At 34.4% G+C, this 20,568-nt stretch overlaps 1 long non-coding RNA gene across 2 annotated transcripts; it reads left to right on the top strand.

Annotated features, from left to right (window-relative positions):
* The first annotated feature begins 1,060 nt into the window (after window positions 1–1,060).
* Window positions 1,061–14,028, top strand: LOC136039621 (uncharacterized). Of its 2 annotated transcripts, none has more exons than XR_010620497.1 (3): window positions 1,061–1,105; window positions 10,876–11,177; window positions 13,896–14,028. It is a non-coding gene; the product is annotated as an uncharacterized LOC136039621 (long non-coding RNA). The 2 variants fall into 2 exon arrangements; XR_010620498.1 differs by lacking the exon at window positions 1,061–1,105 and adding an exon at window positions 9,319–9,372.
* The last annotated feature ends 6,540 nt before the right edge of the window (window positions 14,029–20,568 follow it).

Here is a 20,568-nt window from a genome sequence, read left to right on the forward strand (position 1 = left end):
ATAAACTAACCTAAGACTTAAAAGGGGAAGTCTTCTAAAGGTTTCCAGCTGGAAATCCCAAACAGAGAGGCTTTCATCGAAGCATATAAATAACTATTTGTGCATCCTTCTGGCGGTTTCTCTATTAAATGACGAATTAACCTACAACTTAAATGTGGAAGCCTTCTGAAGGCTTCCAGCTGGAAAACCAAATGAGAAAGCCTTCAGCTAAGCATACAATTAACTATTTGTGCAGCCTTCTGAAGATTTTATGATAAACTAACCTGCAACGTAAATGGGGAAGCCTTCTGAAAGTTTCCAGCTGGAAACCCCAAATGGAGAAGCCTTCAGCTAAGCATATAATTAACTATTTCTGCAGCGTTCTGAGAGTTTCGCTATTAAATGATAAACTAACCTACAACTTAAATAGAAAAGCCTTACCGGTACTGCAAATTTCTTTTATATCTACCTCGTTCTTACCAGAACACAAAACTGGTTAAAAAATATTGTGTGACAGATATTACTGGTGCTTTCGAAAAATTATCTGACAATCTAGCTATTGGAGCGATTTATAGGCTAGGATGTTTTCATCGCCTTATCTGTCTTTTTTCTGTATGTGATTAAATTTGTTTCTTGTAATTGCTTTTGCTGTTTTTCTTTTGCATTTTACTCCACTTAACCTCTGTTTTGTAAAGTGGGTGATAAATAAATTATTATTATTATATATTCATGCCTACGAATATTATGCTACTACGGGGAGGCAACCCAAAGTAGATAAATTAGTTAAGAACCGAAGAATATGTTGCTGCCCCTTCAAGTCATCCTTATTTAATTCTTAACTGGTTCCCTAGTGATGGAAGGAATACAGCTGTTGAATTCCTTGTAGAAAAAGTAAGAAAGCTCTGACAGTTTTGGAAAAATTTTTCATTAAAGAATAATTCAAATTTCTCAGCATCTAGTTGGAAAATACTGGAGATAATTCTTAGTTTCAACAATGCATAAATGTTGCTCTGGTATAAGAAGACACAAGGGTATTTACACTGCTCTCCTTCGCTTGGACTTATCTTTTTTACTTTGTTGCAGATCTCAAATGCAATGGAACGGACCACTACTGAAAAACCAGAAAGTTTGCAATTTTCTTACTGTTTTATTAATTAATTGAGAAAGCAGGCATATGATCTGGTGGTTGTGTTGTATTCAACACAAACTCCTATGGGGGTTGTGTTGCTCTATGGGGGTGAATAATTCCTTAAAGACCTTCTTCCCCCGAACCCTATACTTTCAACAGAGAGACTTATACAACTAGTCTGTAGCCCATATTCGTGAAGCCACAAGTCTCTTAATTAATGTAAGCGTAAGCTCCTCCGCTCCTTTTTTTCTCAAAATCATTCGATCAAAACTACGAGAAAGCCATTTAGCCTTACACTTCGCGAATGGTTAACCAACACAACCTCACGAAATAAAAGGGAAATCCTCAAGATTTTCAACGACATGGTTAATGGCATTGAGTATATTCATGATCAAAAAATAATCATTCATCTGCGAAGAGCCAAAATCAAAACATGCATTGATTCAAAAACATTCAGGAATTAAATGAAGAAAAACTAGTTTTTTAACGGAAAGTAAAGAGCGGCATTAAAACTTAAAACGAACAGAAATTACTTCGTATATGAAAGGGGCTGCATCCTCGTCAAAGCCCCGCTCTTAACGCTAAAGTTTTTTCCTATTTTAAAAAATAGAGTTAAGAGAAAGAGTCAAACTTTAGGGTAAAGAGCGGGGCGTTGATGAAGAAGCAGAAAAATAAAATTTACAACCGTTATAAATTATGATTCGTTGGAATAAGAAACATTTTGTCGCAGCATTTGAACTACCAAACGTGATTGGACCAAAAGGACGACACCTAGATGGTTGAAAATGATGGGTGAATATGGTGGAAAATGAACTTTTGGCCCAGAATTGCGAAGCACAGTATCAATCCACTGCGCTGCATCAAGGGTTGCATCAAAGATATCGGACATAATCGAAATTGAAGAAAAAAAGAAATTGTGGTTAGAAGATGAGTGACAGCGGGAATATGAACGAGTCACTAAAACAAATGAAGTAAAACGACATTTTTGTCTAGAAGACATGAAACAACAAGGATAGAAGCGAATTAAAAACGAAAGTTCAATTAACGATATATGTGTTCCAGCCATGATAAACTTAAACTTGCAGATGTCTTGAAAAATTCCTCACTTTGTGCTCAGTTGACCGTGTTCAGTTTTCAGCTTGGTTTTATTTTTCTTTTCCATCCATAAAGAGACATGCACAGCAAGACAATTGGTAGTTCCTACGGTCTACTCCCCGCTTCGTTAGTACTTCATAGACAGCATTTAATACTAATTGACTTGCATGCTAAACCTGAAATCTTTTGTCAGTGAGGATAGGGGTTGACAAATGGTATTGGCAGTTTTGACTGTTTATATTTATACATTTTTCTAAGTAAAATTGCTATTTTTGAAATTTCCTTATTTGTCCAGGTACCTTAGAACCGTTTCTAAAACTGCGACTATGTTGCTGGTGTTTTTTTTAATATCATTATTAGTTAACATCAAGTACCTGCTACATGCAGCTCCTTCCAATAATTTTGAAAACAAAAGTGATTTAGATTTCAGCAATTTAATTTTGACCATTCTATGTTTCAGGAGAGGCCCGTGGATACTCGAGTAACTTTACATGGCTGGCAAACATTGGAAGAGCGATACATTTCGGTTTTTTAATGTTGGTGTCAATCATACACACAATTACATGGGTTCGTTTCGAGCCCCCTTCAACAGCAGGTCCCATATTGGTCACGCAGTTCCAGATTGTCCAGGGCATGTGTAATACAGCAATCAATATTTGGAAAACCCTGTTCTTTTCAATCGATGTCTTAAGCGGGGAAAAATTTTGGTTCATCTTGACCCAAATACTGACCTCAATTATTTTCGATTCCTATGTTCCACGGGTACATAACCTTTAATTTCTATTTTTTTTTTTTTTTTAATTTGGCGTACATGGTATAATGAATAGATTTGAAAGCTGAATTTGTCAAAAAAAAAAAATACAAATTCAATTCCTGTTTTATCAACTATATGGTTGGAATCCAATTTGTATTTTAAGCTTAATTTTAATATGTAATGAAGGTATAAAAGCTATTAAGTTTAATAGTGGATGTAAATCCACTCAAGGCACTAAGGCCAATGGATATTGAAAAAACAAACAAAAAAATTGGCCTTTTCTGCCCTTAATTGCTGGCACATATCTGTCATGCTAATTGCAGCTCCACCATGCCTAGGGCGCGTGGCTCGTTCCACCTCCCAACTATGCTGAAATCTCTTGCTTGGGTCTTGTCTCTTGCTTGCGGACAGCAGAGATACTTCCAAGCAAGTTTTGCTAGTCTTTGAAACAAATTCTGCATCTTCACCATCACTCTAACGGACAGTCTTTTTTTTCTGTCAATGACATCCTCACTCAGATACCTTTTTAGTCCCTGATAAATAATATCATCTGCTGAATCTTCCTCATCACTTGTCGAAGTTGCAAGTCTGTTAGCAACCATGCTGTCAATCAAACCTGCTGTGCCTCCTCTCCTTCGTTTGGATACAGGGGTGCAGCTAGGATTATAAGTTTGGATCCTCACTCCTATACCTTTTTAGTCCCTGATAAATATCATCTGACGAATGTTCTTCATCACTTCTCGAAGTTGTAAGTCTGAATTGACAAGTAGGTATGTATTGACAAGTATTTACAACAAATATGCTTTGACTTCATTTGACGCATTTCTGTTGATTTGTTAGCTGAACTAAAAAGCACTTAGTCGTTTTGGCATAACCTCAAGCTTCTGACCCATAATGAAGACTTGCAACTTCTTTTATCTGAAGTGGTCTTTTCTGAATTTTCAAATCAACTAAATGACCTAAATTACTTCTCAACAGGATATTTATTTGCCAATTACCATTTCAATTACAATCTAGTACATGCTTAGTCATTCCCATTAGCGTACTGACTTTGCGCCCAAATAAACAGGTTTTCATCAACCTCTAATAATTGTCCTCCAAAACTGGCTTTAGTCACACATTTGTCCCATATTTAGTCCCAGTTTGTTTTTTGTTCCAATAATTTAGAATAACTCCTTAAACACGAGGTTCATTTAATTTAAAATAATAAAATTTTGTGACAAAAAGAGGTGCAATAAGGAGTGGGCTACCTTCATCATATCATATGTTTATGTTTTTTTTATGTTTCAGCTTCTCATCTGGTTGTTCCCCGATCATTTGAAAGAACTGGTCCGGTTTTTAAGGAATATCCTATGCTTTATGGTTCGGTATTGTATCGCCTATCCTGTGGCATTCCTATGCGTTAAGCTTCCCAGCTCTGCCCAGGAGTTTTTCGAAGTAAGTGTTTTCAATCTAATAAGATATTGTTTCTTCCTTCATCTAAAAGTTAATCTGAGCCACTTACTTACAAAAATATTATCACCACGCATTGGGCCAACTTTGAATAGTTGGACGGAGAACACAAGGTGGATGGAGTGGCGCTGAAACAAAATACTTAGAAGAAAAGTTTCTGAGCTATTTGTCACATCTCCATTCTTACAAATTACGATTCGGACTGCGTATACGCTATTCTTTGAATTTGACAAAAATATGTAAAACCTCAATAATAATTTGCTGAAACAGATTGTAAAGAAAAAACTTAATTTTTTCCCTGGCTTTGATTGTTGCTAATTTCCAATTAAAATAAAATTTCTTTTTTGAAATAGAATTTATTAGCTGTTTTAAGAATATTATTGGCTTAAGAATATGGTATATTAGATTTAAAATATTATTTAAACAATAATTCTTTTACCATCTTGTCTGCTAAAAGTAACAATAAATCAGTCGAACATAAGAGATTCTACAATCAGTTAATTATACCAACACGATGAGTAAATCGGCTATTTAGCTCCATGCATCTGTTGAGGTTGGATCCCTTTTACTACAAGTTTAAAGGATTTAAAAAAAAATTTATATGGAGCAATCTAAAAAAAATGAAAAATCTCAGTCCTTTAATCAGCATTTAATTGCTTTCCACATGAATAGCCAATTTATTTGACTTGTTTTTATAATGAGCAGAAAACTAATTCGAAGAAAAATGCTTTACATGGTTTGAATTGGTCTACCTACGTGGTCTAAGGTATGTTCATTTTAATTTTTGTTTCATTTTTCATTTTGTTTTGTATTGGTATTGCTCTTCATGCATTTACTAATGTATTTTTTTTTCTAAATCGTGATAATTTACATAATCAGCCAGAGGCGCTCCCTAAGGCCTGGGGAGGAATAAAAAGAGACGTACTAGAGGTATAGCCAGGGCAAAGTTACCCAAAATCCTATATTTCTGGCCTCTTGCACAGGATGGTCTGGGTACTATTATAAAATTTTAAGTGTTTCTTCTATTACCCCAGATAAAATCCTGTGTTTGTCTGCTTGTGGTAGATGTGTAACATATAACAAATTCTTTTTGGTTGACTTTTTTAATTGATTTTTTTTTTTTTAGAATCTCAAAAGGAAAATAATTTCCTGTTGGGAAAGGTTTCGTCGTTTCGTCACTTCGAAGTTGACCAAAGATGGAGGAAATTCATTGGGTGTTTAACGTTGAGTAATTTATTGAATTCGTTCAAATAACCCCTTAACACCAGAATATACATATATGAAGGCTAACAATAATTTAAAAAAAAATATTTCCCCACTCCCAATGAATATTTTTTTAATTTTACTTTGAACGACCCATAATGTTCTGCCTCCCTAATGCCAGCTGGGATATCATTCCGAATAGCCGGAGCTAAATACCTAATACCGAAAGCTGCACGTGTGGTGTCTCGGTACTCAACCATCAAGTTATCTGCCTCTCTAGTCTCATACCCATGGAGTGATCGATTTGTGAGTGAATCGCTTGGATTCATTATGCCCCAAAACCAGGAGCCACCCTACTTAAGATCACCACAAGCAACATATTGGAAGTAGCATGCAATACAGCGCTGCTAATCTGGAAGACGTTTTTCTTCTCCCTTAATGTGCTGAAAGAGGAGGAAGCGTCTTACATCGTCATCCAGATTGTGATGACGTGTTTCTAATAGAACTGTGTTTCTAATAGAGCGGATTTCTTAAAAAATAGCCACATGGTAAAGATGAATTATATAATTGTTTAGTTCATTCAGGTTTTTTGCAAAGAGTAATATTTGTTATTTGGTAAATTTTATCACATTTAGTTTACCTCTTGCTGCTAAAAAGAGGAATATATTAACAGTTAGCAAAAAACAGTGCACCATTCGCTTTGTTTGCCAAGAAGAAAATTTTTCCCGTTTTTGACTGGACACCGTCGGAACCAATTCAATGTTTGTTATAGGAGAGAAAATATTGTCTGGAAAATCATTAATGTTAAGCTAAGGCGATACCATATGATTATTCAAATTGGATTTGTTTTTGCATCAATTGTCTCAATTGCATGACTGCATGGCAGCGTTCAACAGCACTTGCACAATAACACTACAAAATTGGGGATACAGGATCGGGAGGATGATGAACATAGTCCTGTCCATTTATTGTATCCTCCATTTGAGGTGCTATCTGGAGCCTACAGTAAGCAGAGTAATGAGTATGATATTTGCGGCGGTTGCAGTCTTCACATGTGCTAATTGCGCTAATTATTATCAAAGATCTACACTGCCCAGCCATTACAAAGACCAAGAAGAATAAAATACCAACAGTGAACAAAAAAACCGGACTACAGAATGTAGAAAGAAAATATGAGAACTAAAACGACGCGGATAAATAAAAGGTTTGAAGAACAAATTTACTTGTAAAAGGGATTATACAGCAAGAAAATTCCGAAAGTAAGCAAAGAGAGATTTCGCTTATTATATATTTTGCGAAGTCGTAAAACATCCTGTTTTAAGGATGTTTAAGGGCAAAGTTACCGAAAATCCTAAATTTCTGGCCTCTTGCAGAGGATGGTCTGGGTAATATTATGAAATTTTAAGTGTTTCTTTTATTACCCCACCCCAGATAAAATCCTGTGTTTGCCTGCTTGTGGTAGATGTGTAACATATAACAAATTTTTTTTGGTTGACTTTTTTAATTGATTTTTTTTTTAGAATTTCCTGTTGGGAAAGGTTTCGTCGTTTCGTCACTTCGAAGTTGACCAAAGATGGAGGAAATTCATTGGGTGTGTAACGTTGAGTAATTTATTGAATTCGTTCAAATAACCCCTTAACACCAGAATATACATAAATGAAGGCTAACAATAATTTAAAAAAAATAATTCCCCACTCCCAATGAATATTTTTTTTAATTTTACTTTAAACGACCCAATATGTTCTGCCTCCCTAATGCCAGCTGGGATATCATTCCAAATAGCCGGAGCTAAATACCTAATTCCGAAAGCTGCACGTGTGGTGTCTTGGTACTCAACAATCAAATTATCTGCCTCTCTAGTCTCATACCCATGGAGTGATCGATTTGTGAATGAATCGCTTGGATTCATTATTCCCCAAAACCAGGAGCCACCCTACTTAAGATCACCACAAGCAACATATTGGAAGGAGCGTGCAATACGGCGCTGCTAATCTGGAAGATGTTTTTCTTCTCTCTTAATGTGCTAAAAGAGGAGGAAGCGTCTTACATCATGATCCAGATTGTGATGACGTGTTTCTAATAGAATTGTGTTTCTAATAGAGCGGATTTTTTAAAAATACCCACATGGTAAAGATGAATTCTATAATTGTTTAGTTCATTCAGGTTTTTTGCAAAGAGTTAATATTTGTGATTTGGTAAATTTCATCATATTTAGTTTACCTATTGCTGTTAAAAAGAAGAATATATTAACAGTTAGCAAAAAACAGTGCACCATTCGCTTTGTTTGCCAAGAAGAAAGTTTTTCCCATTTTCGACCGGACAACGTCGGAACCAAATCAATGTTTGTAATAGGAGAGAAAATATTGTCTGGAAAATCATTAATGTTAAGCTAAGGCGATACCATATGATTGTTCATATTGGATTTGTTTTTGCATCAATTGTCTCAATTGCATGACTGCGTGGCAGCGTTCAACAGCACTTGCACAATAACACTAAAAAATTGGGGATACAGGATCGGGAGGATGATGAACATAGTCCTGTCCATTTATTGTATCCTCAATTTGAGGTGCTTTCTGGAGCCTACAGTAAGTAGAGTAATGAGTATGATATTTGCGGCGGTTGCAGTCTTCACATGTGCTAATTGCGCTAATTATTATCAAAGATCTACACTGCCCAGCCATTACAAAGACCAACAAGAATAAAATACCAACAGTGAACAAACAAACCGAACTACAGAATGTAGAAAGAAAATATGAGAACTAAAACGACGCGGATATTTTGCCGGTATGAAATTGAGGCGTCTTCCATGCTGACAAAAAAAGATAAAACTATAAAAAAGCGAAAATCCCAAACAAAGAATAGGGAAAAAGAAAACTTAGAATAGGGCCACCAAATGGCTCCGGTATAAAAAAAAATTCCTACAATTTGAACACTATAGGAGAAGAGCGCTAACTCGGCTTTACTCAAATTTTTGCGATCATTCTGTATTCTTCTGTTCTGGTATTAGGCCACTTCTGTTGAATAGTGATCTAAAACGTATTCACATAGATCAATACCGGTACTGCAAATTTCTGTTATATCTACCTCGTTCTTACCAGAATACAAAACTGGTTAAAAAATATTGTGTGACAGATATTACTGGTGCTTTCGAAAAATTATCTGCCAATCTAGCTATTGAAGCGATTTATAGGCTAGGATGTTTTCATCGCCTTATCTGTCTTTTTTCTGTATGTGATTTAATTTGTTTCTTGTAATTACTTTTGCTGTTTTTCTTTTGCATTTTACTCCACTTAACCTCTGTTTTGTAAAGTGGGTGATAAATAAATTATTATTATTATTATTATTATATATTCATGCCTACGAATATTATGCTACTACGGGGAGGCAGCCCAAAGTAGATAAATTAGTTAAGAACCGAAGAATATGTTGCTGCCCCTTCAAGTCATCCTTATTCAATTCTTAACTGGTTCCCTAGTGATGGAAGGGATACAGCTGTTCAATTCCTTGTAGAAAAAGTAAGAAAGCTCTGACAGTTTTGGAAAAATTTTTCATTAAAGAATAATTCAAATTTCTCAGCATCTAGTTGGAAAATACTGGAGATAATTCTTAGTTTCCGCAATGCATAAATGTTGCTCTGGTATAAGAAGACACAAGGAGTATTTATACTGCTCTCCTTCGCTTTGACTTATCTTTTTTACTTTGTTGCAGATCACAAATGCAATGGACCACTACTACAAAACCACTACTGAAAAACCAGAAAGTAAGTAATTTTCTTACTGTTTTGTTAATTAATTGAGAAAGCAGGCATATGATCTGGTGGTTGTGTTGTATTCAACACAACCTCCTATGGGGGTGTGTTGCTCCATGGGGGTGAATAATTCCTTAAAGACCTTCTTCCCCCGAACCCTATACTTTCAACAGAGAGATTTATACAACTAGTCTGTAGCCCAAATTCGTGAAGCAACAAGTCTCTTAATTAATGTAAGCATAAGCTCCTCCGCTCTTTTTTTTTCTCAAAATCATTCGATCAAAACTTCGAGAAAGCCATTTAGCCAAAAAAATGAATATATAAATTTCGTTGTAATTATTCATCTGCGAAGAGCCAAAATCAAAACATGCATTGATTCAAAAACCTTCAGAAATTAAATGAAAAAAAACAAGTTTTTTAACGGAAAGTAAAGAGCGGCATTAAAACTTAAAACGAACAGAAATTACTTCGTATATGAAAGGGGCTGCATCCTCGTCAAAGCCCCGCTCTTTATGCTAAAGTTTTTTCCTATTTTAAAAAATAGAGTTACGAGAAAGAGTCAAACTTTAGGGTAAAGAGCGGGGCGTTGATGAAGAAGCAGAAAAATAAAATTTACAACTGTTATAAATTATGATTCGTTGGAATAAGAAACATTTTGTCGCAGCATTTGAACTACCAAACGTGACTGGACCAAAAGGACGACACCGGGATTCGCGATGGTTGAAAATGATGGGTGAATATGGTGGAAAATGAACTTTTGGCCCAGAATTGCGAAGCACAGTATCAATCCACTGCGCTGCATCAAGGGTTGCAGCAAAGATATCGGACATAATCGAAAATGAAGAAAAAAAGAAATTGCGGTTAGAAGATGAGTGACAGCGGGAATCAGAACGAGTCACTAAAAAAAATGAAGTAAAACGACATTTTTGTCTAGAAGACATGAAACAACAAGGATAGAAGCGAATTAAAAACGAAAGTTCAATTAACGATATATGTGTTCCAGCCATGATAAACTTAAACTTGCTGATGTCTTGAAAAATTCCTCACTTTGTGCTCAGTTGACCGTGTTCAGTTTTCAGCTTGGTTTTATTTTTGTTTTCCATCCATAAAGAGACATGCACAGCAAGACAATTGGTAGTTCCTACGGTCTACTCCCTGCTTCGTTAGTACTTCATAGACAGCATTTAATACTAATTGACTTGCGTGCTAAACCTGAAATCTTTTGTCCGTGAGGATAGGGTATTGGTATAGGATATATGGTAACAAATGGTATTGGCAGTTTTGACTGTTTATATTTATACATTTTTTCTAAGTAAAATTGCTATTTTTGAAATTTCCTTATTTGTCCAGGTACCTTGGAACCGTTTCTAAAACTGCGACTATGTTGCTGGTGTTATTTTTATTATCATTATTAGTTAATATCAAGTACCTGCTACCTGCAGCTCCTTCCAATAATTTTGAAAACAAAAGTGATTTAGATTTCAGCAATTTAATTTTGACCATTCTATGTTTCAGGAGAGGCCCGTGGATACTCAAGTAAATTTCAATGGCTTGCAAACATTGGAAGAGTGATTCATTTCTTTTTTTTAATGTTGGTGTCCATCATCCACAATCTTACATGGGTCCATTTCGAGCCCCCTTCAACAGCAAGTCCCATATTGGTCACACAGTTCGAGATTGTCCAGGGCATATGTAATACTGCGATCAATATTTGGAAGACCCTGTTCTTTGCAATTGACGTCCTAAGCGAAGAAAAAGTTTTGTTCATTGTGACCCAAATACTCACCGCAATTATTTTCGAGTCATATGTTCCACGGGTACATAACCTTTAATTTCTATTTTTTTTTTTTTTTTAATTTGGCGTACATGGTATAATAAATAGATTTGAAAGCTGAATTTGTCAAAAAAAAATACAAATTCAATTCTTGTTTTATCAACTATATGGTTGGAATCCAATTTGTATTTTAAGCTTAATTTTAATATGTAATGAAGGTATAAAAGCCATTAAGTTTAATAGTGGATGTAAATCCACTCAAGGCACTAAAGCCAATGGACATTAAAAAAACAAACAAAAAAATTGGCCTTTTCTGCCCTTAATTGCTGGCACATATCTGTCATGCTAATTGCAGCTCCATCATGCCTAGGGCGCGTGGCTCGTTTCACCTCCCAACTATGCTGAAATCTCTTGCTTGGGTCTTGTCTCTTGCTTGCGGACAGCAGAGATACTTCCAAGCAAGTTTTGCTAGTCTTTGAAACAAATTCTGCATCTTCACCATCACTCTAACGGACAGTATTTTTTTTCCTTTTTTTTTCTGTCTATGACATCCTCACTCAGATACCTTTTTAGTCCCTGATAAATAATATCATCTGCTGAATCTTCTTCATCACTTGTCAAAGTTGCAAGTCTGTTAGCAACCATGCTGTCAATCAAACCTGCTGTGCCTCCTCTCCTTCGTTTGGATAAAGGGGTGCAGCTAGGATTATAAGTTTGGAGATAGGATTTAAATATTGTCTCGAAAAAATCGTCAAACATGTTGACAAATTTCAACACACCAGCTAGATTTCCAACATAAATGGTTACATTTTTATCCCCATTTAGCGACATCCCCTCTGTTAGCTGCACCCCTGACTGGATATCATGGTTTGAACTGATTGACTCTTGGATCTCTTACCCACGCATGTGAACATTCATTAAATCAAAATTTATGGTTTATTTATTCTTTTTAGTTCTTTTGGTAAAAGTAGTACGTTATTGAACTCAACATGCATTTCAAATATTGATGCACCACTTATGATTTGACAAGTAGGTGTGTACTGACAAGTATTTACAACAAACATTCTTTGACTTCATTGGACGCATTTCTGCTGATCTCTCCAATATGGTCAAACTTAGCTGGTTGCTTCATTTCCAAGGAGTGGACAAGCAAAACCATAAAAAATCTGACGCCATTTTCTTGATAAGTTGCGCATGAAAAAAAAATCGGCTGATATCTGGTATTTTTTATTTTTTTGCTGAAATTCGATTATGACACTGACTCCAATATCGGTATGATGTACCGGCCAGCCGTGGGGCTCTAAACCCTTTAGTAGACCCTACGTTCTTCTCAAATATCTGCTTAAGTAGCGAAAAGTGACTCCCAGATATCTAGATAGGATTTAAATATTGTGTCGACAAAATCGTCCAACATGTTGAAAAATTTTGAAGACTTGCAACTTCTCTGATTTCAACTTCTGAAAATTTTGACTCACAAGCTAGATTTCCTAGCAAGTTTCTGACCCATAATGAAGACTTGCAACTTCTTTGATCTGAAGTTGTCTTTTCTGAATTTTCAAATCAACTAAATGACCTAAATTACTTCTCAATAGGATATTTATTTGCCTATTACCCTTTCAATTACAATTCTCTACATGCTTAGTCATTCCCATTAGCGTACTGACTTTGCGCCCAAATAAACAGGTTATTGATCAACCTCTAACATTTGTCCTTCAAAATTAGCTTTAGTCCCAGATTAAACCCCTGATTTATTCCTAAACTAAATGAAAAAACATGTTTATCTACTGAAAGTAAGTAGCAACCTTAAGATTCAAAACGAACACAAAGCATTCCGTATGTGAAGGGGTTACCCCTCTCTTCCTTAATATCTTGCTCTTTGAGCTGAAGTTTGACCGTTTTTTTTTTCATTTCTTTTTTTTTAAACGACTCCTGAACACAATGGCAGTTTAAATAGAATACGAAGCTTTTTCTAAAAATGCTAAAAACTTTACCGTGAAGATTGAAAGGTGTTGAGGAAGGGGATGGAGGAAACCCCTTCAGATACGGAATAATTTGTGTTCGCTTTAAGTTTTGAGGTTAGTCCTTATTTTCAGTCGGAAAAATTTTGCTGTTGGTATTATTTAATGATAACAAGGACCTACTGCGTCTTGACACATATCTGATAAAGTGCACATTCCGTCAAAAATATTGCTTCTTAGGCGTGTAGTTTCTATTTATATTTAATTTAAATTATCTGTTCACAACAATTCAAATAATGACAAGCAGGACAATGTTAAGGATATAACTAAAGCAAAAAGAAAAAATGACAGTTCAGCTTAAAAATTTCAATTTTGTGACCTTTTACGTCTTAATCACTTCAAAATCTTTTTTTTTTAGGGTTCAACGAAAAAAAAAATCCTTTTTAATTTTGAGCCCGTTTAGACATAAGAATGTTTTAAGTTTTTCGTGACTATTTTTCTTTAGTTCAGTACGCTATTCATGATAGACCTGTGCTGAAAATAAGAAAGAGAAAGAAAATACAAAAGAGCCTGCCGTTTAGATCAATTTTTAGAGGTCGTTATCGTATATTAGAGCAGCTAGTTATTAGGGTCAATGTAAGGACAATACTTTGAAATTTTTAATGCCTCGTAAAAAATTGATAATAAAACAGAAGCTCGTGAGTATTATCATTCTAATTACTATTTCCAGTATTAATGTTCAAATACTGATTTCTTATTTCTACCTTCATCATGTCATATGTTTAGTTTTTTTTTTGTTTCAGCTTCTCTTCTGGTGTCATCCTCGTTTTTTTTAAGTTGATTGCAAAATTTATAGTGACATTTTTGTCCTGCTGTACATATCCAATCTCCTGGTGCCTAGCGTGGATATTGGAAAATATTTTTCATGGGTCTTTCAAGGCGTTTTGCAAAGTAAGTGTTTTCAATCTGATAAGATATTGTTTCTTCTTTCATCTAACAGTTTTTCTGAGCCAGTTATTTACGAAAATAATATGACCACGCGTAGGGCCACACTTGAATTGTTACGAGTTGAATGGAGTGGCGCTGAAACAAAATACTTAGCAGAAAAGTTTCTGAGCTATTTGTCATAGCTCCATCCTTATAAATTATGATTCGGACTGCGTATACGCTATTCTTTGAATGTGACGAAAATATGTAAAACCTTAATAATAATTTCCCAAAACGGATTTTCAAGAAAAAAGAGTTAATTTTTTCACCTGGCTTTGATTGTTGCTAATTTCCAAATAAAATAAAATTTCTTATTTAAAATAAAATTTATTAGCTGTTTTAAGAATATTATTGACTTATAATTCTTTGACCTATAAACTTTTTTTTATTTGACTCATTAATTCTTTGACTTATAAACAATAATTCTTTTACCAACTTGTCTGCTAAAAGTGACAATAAATCAGTCGAACATAAGAGATTCTACAATCAGTTAATTATACCATCACGATGAGCAAATTGGTTATTTAGCTCCATGCATTTGTTGAAGTTGGATCTCTTTTACTACAAGTTTAAAGGCTTTGCCCTGCTCTTTACGCTAAAGTTTTTTATCGTTTTGAAATGTAGAGTTGTGAGAAAGAATCAAACTTTGGCGCAAGGAGCGGGGTGTCGAGGAGGAAAAGCGCCTTTCATATACGGAGTAATTTCTGTTCGTTTTAAGTTTTAATGTCGCTCCTTACTTTCATTTCAAAAAATATGTTTTTTTTATTTAATATCTGAAAGTTTTTGAATTAATGCATGTCTGATTTTGGCTCTCCGTAAATAAATTATTAAAATGAAATTTGCATATTAATTCTTTTTTTTGGCTAAATGGCTTTCTCTTAGTTGTGATCAGATGATTTTGAGAAATAAAGGGTGGGGAAGGAGGCCTAGTTGCCCTCCAATTTTTTGGTTACTTAAAAAGGCAACTAGAACTTTTAATTTTTAAAGAACGTTTTTATTAGTAAAAAATATACATAACCTAAGAATTAACTTACGTAACAAACTTTTATTTTCTTATATTTTTGATTATATATATGAGGGGATTGGTCCCCTCGTTAATACCTCGCTCTTCACACTAAATCTTGTTTTGTCCCAATTCTTTAAAAATGACCCCTGAATCAGAAAGGCCGTTGAAAATTCCGTAGAGCGAAGTATTTATCTCCTCCTAATTACCTCACTCTTTATGCTAAAGTATTTTTAGAACCCCTCATATGCGTAATAATCTCTGTTCGTTTTAAATTTATACATTTAAAATCAGCATAAAAATCCTATTCTTTTGATATATCTTTTAGCATCGAAATTCCGTTTTTTAGAGTTTCGTTTACTATTGAGCCGGGTCGCTCCTTACTACAGTTCGTTACCACGAACTGTTTGATTGCATACCTTCAGGGGACAGACATTATTACAAAAATGGGCCCTAGGTAATAAGAAAAATGTTAAGTGTGGTTGGATATATGATAAAGTATATTCTACTGAAATAAAGTATATTTTACTGAAAAAAAAATCTAGTTTAACCCAAAGATAATATTTATAATAAATAAAAGGTTTGAAGAATAAATTTACTTATAAAAGCTGCTCAGCAAAAAAGGTCCGACAGTAAGCAAAGAGAGATTTCCCTAATTATATATTTTGCAAAGCCGTAAAGCGTCCTGTATCCCTCACAAGGTTTGAAAATTTAAAATTTCCAAATTTTATACTAAATCTGATCACTTTTACATATTTAGAACTGAAAAAAGAAACAATTGTCAAGGATGCAACGAAATTGTTCTAGGAATTATAGAATAAATACTTGGACAATCTGTGTGGCTTCTTATCAACCTAAGAAAGAAAAACAAATAGAAATTTGTCTTGACAATTACTAGTTTTTAGTATTTTTTGACTCCTTGTTATTTATCCAAAAATGTAAAAACTGTATGTTTAGTTTTCTAAACTTTTATTTTCTGGATTTTTTTTATTATTATTCTAAGCTTTGAATTACTATGAATCATGTTATATAAGGATTATAACTTTGTTTGTTCATTTTCTATATTTTTTTATTGCCAGAGGGGTTAATATGACTACCCAGACAGGGTTAAAAAGTGGTTAAAAATAACATCGAAGCTGGTCAAATCCTGACCTGTGATTATCTTGCTGAAACAAATGAATTTCATATTTGACTGCCATATCAAATTTTGTCGCAAAAAAGGGTTCCATAATAATGGTATTTTGTTGCAAACCAGTATAGACAAAAAGTAATTTTTGACCCATCCCCTTACCTCTTATGCCCGACCACACTATTGTCAAACTTTTTGATAAGAAAAACCAAGATTTTTTTCAATGCTCTTTTCAATAATTCGGTCCAAAGTCTCTTACATAAAATAATATCGAGTGGTTCTTTGTTTAGCTACTAGGAGCGAAATAAGTAAAAACGTATGTAAAGTTAAAAAAAGTTAAAAACTCGTTGAAATTGTCTTAAAAACTTAATTTGTAAAAAAAAGATATTTTTGTCATTAAATAAAAAAAAAAACTTTTTCAACTGAATGTAAGGAGCGACATTAAAACTTAAAACGAACAGAAATTACTCCTTATATGAAAAATGGTGTCCCCTCTTCAACACCTCGCTTTTTACGCTAAAGTTCGACTCTTTCTCACAGCTCTACTTTTTAAAACAATAAACAAACTTTAGCGTAAAGAGTGGGGTGTTGAGGAGCGAACAGCCCTCTTCATATACGGAGTAATTTTCCGTTCGTTTTAAGTTTTGATGTCGCTCCATACTTTCAGTTGAAAAAACTTTTTGTTTTTATTTAATTTCTGAACGTTTTTGAATTAATACAGGGATTGATTTTGGCTCTCCAAACATAAATAGCTAAAACAAAACTTGCGATAAAAAGGATGGGGGAGGAGGTCAAGCTGCCCTCCAATTTTCTGGCTACTTAAAAAGACAACTAAAGAACCTTTAATTGTTTTACAAACGTTTTTATTATTAAAAAATATGACTATGCATAACTTACCAATTAGCTTAAAATTTTTGGTTATTTAAAAAGGCAACTAGGACTTTAGTTTTTTTACGAACGTTTTTATTTGTAATAAATATGACTATACGTAACATACAAATTAACATACAATTAAGTAAAGCTTAAATTTGTATCCCAATTCTTTAAGAATGACGCGTGAATCCCTAAGGCCGTAGAATAAATAGTTGGAATTACTATAAAAAATGTAGTGTAAAAAGCAGGTATTTAGGAAGAGATGAGCCTCCACATATGTGTAATAATTTCTGTTTGTTTTAAGTTTTAATGCTGTGTTAAGATTCTATGACTTTTAGGGGGGGGGGGGTTTCTCCCTATTTTCCAAAATAAGGCAAATTTTCTCAGGTTTTTAATTTTTACTGGGTAGTACTAACTTTGATGAAACTTTTGAATCGGGTCGCTCCTTACTACAGTTCGTTGCCACAAACTGTTTGATTAGTTCAAAAACAAAACACAAATGACCGTGGATTGTCAGTTTAATTTTCATGTACTGATATTTATTCCTTAAAGTTTTAATAATTTTATATTTATTACAGTAAAAATTAACAACATTTAAAACGTATTTTATTTTCATTTAAGTGCAAATTGTGCTCTGGTATTGAGAGCAGGTAAGAGAGTTATCACCCTTATGTTAATATTGGCTGGTTTTTAGTTTCACTTGGCTATTTATTGTAATATTGGTTTGTTTCGAATTTCATTATTTATTGATTTTTGAAAAAATGTTTATCTCAAAATTTCTATTGGTCACATTTGGGGAAAATACGACGTGGGGAGGGTGGCTACCCTCTGATCACTTTGACTCTTAAAATGGGCACTGAAACTTATGATTTCTAATTCAATGAGCCCCCTCTAAAGCTTATATGATCATTCTTTCCATAAAAACCTTTAACTTTTACTGAGGGCTCTTGGGGGGAGGGTTCCATCCTTACAGGCATAATTGCCAGACCTTTCAACTATGCTGAACAAATTGGGTATCTCTACATTTAATTTGAATGTTTTTGTATCATGGCCGTGCGGTAGGGGGAAGGGGTTGCCCCGAATGACTTTTGACTATCAAAAGGGGCACTAGCTCTGGCAATTTTAAATCGAATAACCCTTTTTGGAAATTTCTACGACAACAAATGGTCATATCAAAATTTCTACCAAATGCATTTTGGGAAAATTCGACGCTTAGGGATGCGATGCGATATCTGTCCTCCGATCACTTTGAATTTTAAAAAGGGCAATATAACTTCTGACTACCAATCCAATAAGCCCATCTGCGACCACCCTTTCTATAAGAGACATACCACAGCCTTGTTAAGATCTAATTGGTTTTAAAACTATCTGTGTAAAATCTTTAGCCAATCTAAAGAAAAATAAGCTCTCTCTCTCTCTCTGCCTCTCTCTCTTTCTCTTCCTTGTTTTGTCCATTAGAATAAATATATAGGATGCTTATAATGCATTTAACAATAAGCAGTGACTATTGATACAGAGTAAATATTAAAATAGAACATGTCTGTTATAAAAGCCCCTGAAATAGTCATTTTACTTTCAACATATTAAAACGGAAGATTAAATTGATTTTAGATTATCCTAGGTAAAGATAGATGGCGTTTTTTTCTTCTTATAGATAAACTTCAGTTTTGACTCTTAATGTCTTCCATGCCCTCCTCTTATTTGTGCTAAGATATATTCATTTTAAGTTTTGTTTCATTATTCATTTTGTTTTGTATTGTTATTACTCTTCATGCACTTACTAATGTATTTTTTTTCCAAATCGTGATGATTCGCGTAATCAGCCAGAAGTTCCCTAAGGCCTGGGGGGGGGGGTTAAAAGAGACGTACGAGAGGTATAGCTGGGGCAAATTTATCCCAAATCCTAAATTTGCAGAGGGTACTTGCACTTGGCACTTGCAGAGGATAGTCCGGGTACTATTATAAAATTTCAAGTGTTTCTATTATCACCCCCACCCCAAAAAATATCCTGTGTATGTCTGCTTATGGTAGATGTGTAACACATAACAAACTCTTTTTGGTTGACTTTTTTGGCTGATTTTTTTTAGTCCCTTAAATCAAAATTGAAAGAGACAGTACGAAGTTGCAGTACGTGTTGCACACGGAAGAAGGTGCTGCAAGAAGGTGAATACTCCACGGAAAATGGTGTTTCAGGAGGAACCGAATCGGGTGTGTAACATAGTAATTTATTGAATTCGTTTGAATATGCAAATTTTTATACTTAGTTTTTAAAATTGTATGAATATAGTGATTCAATTATGGTGCATGATTTCAATCACATCCTCAAATAGCGCATGGTATCTTATTATAAGCTAAGGATGATCCGTGTCAATAATAATCAATCACACAAAGATGTTATTACGCGCAAAAGAAAATATTCATTTTATTGGGATTCTAAGTAACTAAGGTTCATTGAAAGGGTTCACCCTTCACGAGGCTGAAAGCTGGAGGGAAGTCATTCATCCCCAGAAGTACATTTTTATGAGCGAGACTTTTCTAACGAAAGAATGTTTTTCTTCCTTTTTTCTCTCATCGGACTGTACAAAGTCAGAGACTCACCATAGAATCTACGAAGAGGTCTATTTCAACCCCCTCGTAAGATCAGAGTAGGGCTAAATGGGGAAACTCCCCCGTTGTTGAGGAAATCGTTGTTTCCATGCGAATGGTCGGTGAAGATGGATTCAACTGCCATTGTCATGAAGATGAGCTGTTAGATCTTAAAATAAAATTTGAAATACAGTTTTTTATCAAATCTGCTTTGAAAATCCTGTAAACACCTGATTTCTCCAACTAAGATACCACTACAAAATGAGAACATTTCTATAAACCGGACTTTCTATATTAGACAAAACGAGAGGTTTTTGCTGCTGTGGTTTTGGTGGCTTTGAAAATGTTCTTCGGATTTGTTTTTTGAATGGATTAAATTTTTTCTGTCTCTTCTCGGAGGATTTAAGGACGTCATACTGAGCAAGAATATTGTAAATACGAGTAGACAAGGGAAATATAGTTCCTTAAAGAATGGAAAAGAAGATGCTAACTTTGTTTAGGAGCGTAAAGATGGAAATAGACACATTAGCCTTAATAATAAGAATCTATATCTGCACACATTGCGCAGGTCACAGTAAAATCAGACTGCACTTGCAGTAGAGTCTGCATACTGTTACAGAATTTTTATGTATGTGCTCTAACTATTAGAGAGCTAGTGTATATTTTTACGTGAGAGGGGGCGCCTGAAGCTTCAAAAAGTGCATTTTTAGGACGAAAGATTTCAATTTTTCTAAAGAGGTCACTCAGATCAAGGGACACATAATGTTTTGAAGTGTTATTTTGCAAAAGTCAGCCTTTACCGTGTAAAATAGTTCTATGTATGAGACATAGTTCATAGTAAATAGTAATAGTTCATAGGAATATAGTAAAAAGTTCTGTGTTAATTGTTAGGATAGTG

The sequence above is a fragment of the Artemia franciscana genome, chromosome 19 (assembly GCF_032884065.1).
Source record: "Artemia franciscana chromosome 19, ASM3288406v1, whole genome shotgun sequence".
Taxonomy (NCBI): Eukaryota; Metazoa; Arthropoda; class Branchiopoda; order Anostraca; family Artemiidae; genus Artemia; species Artemia franciscana.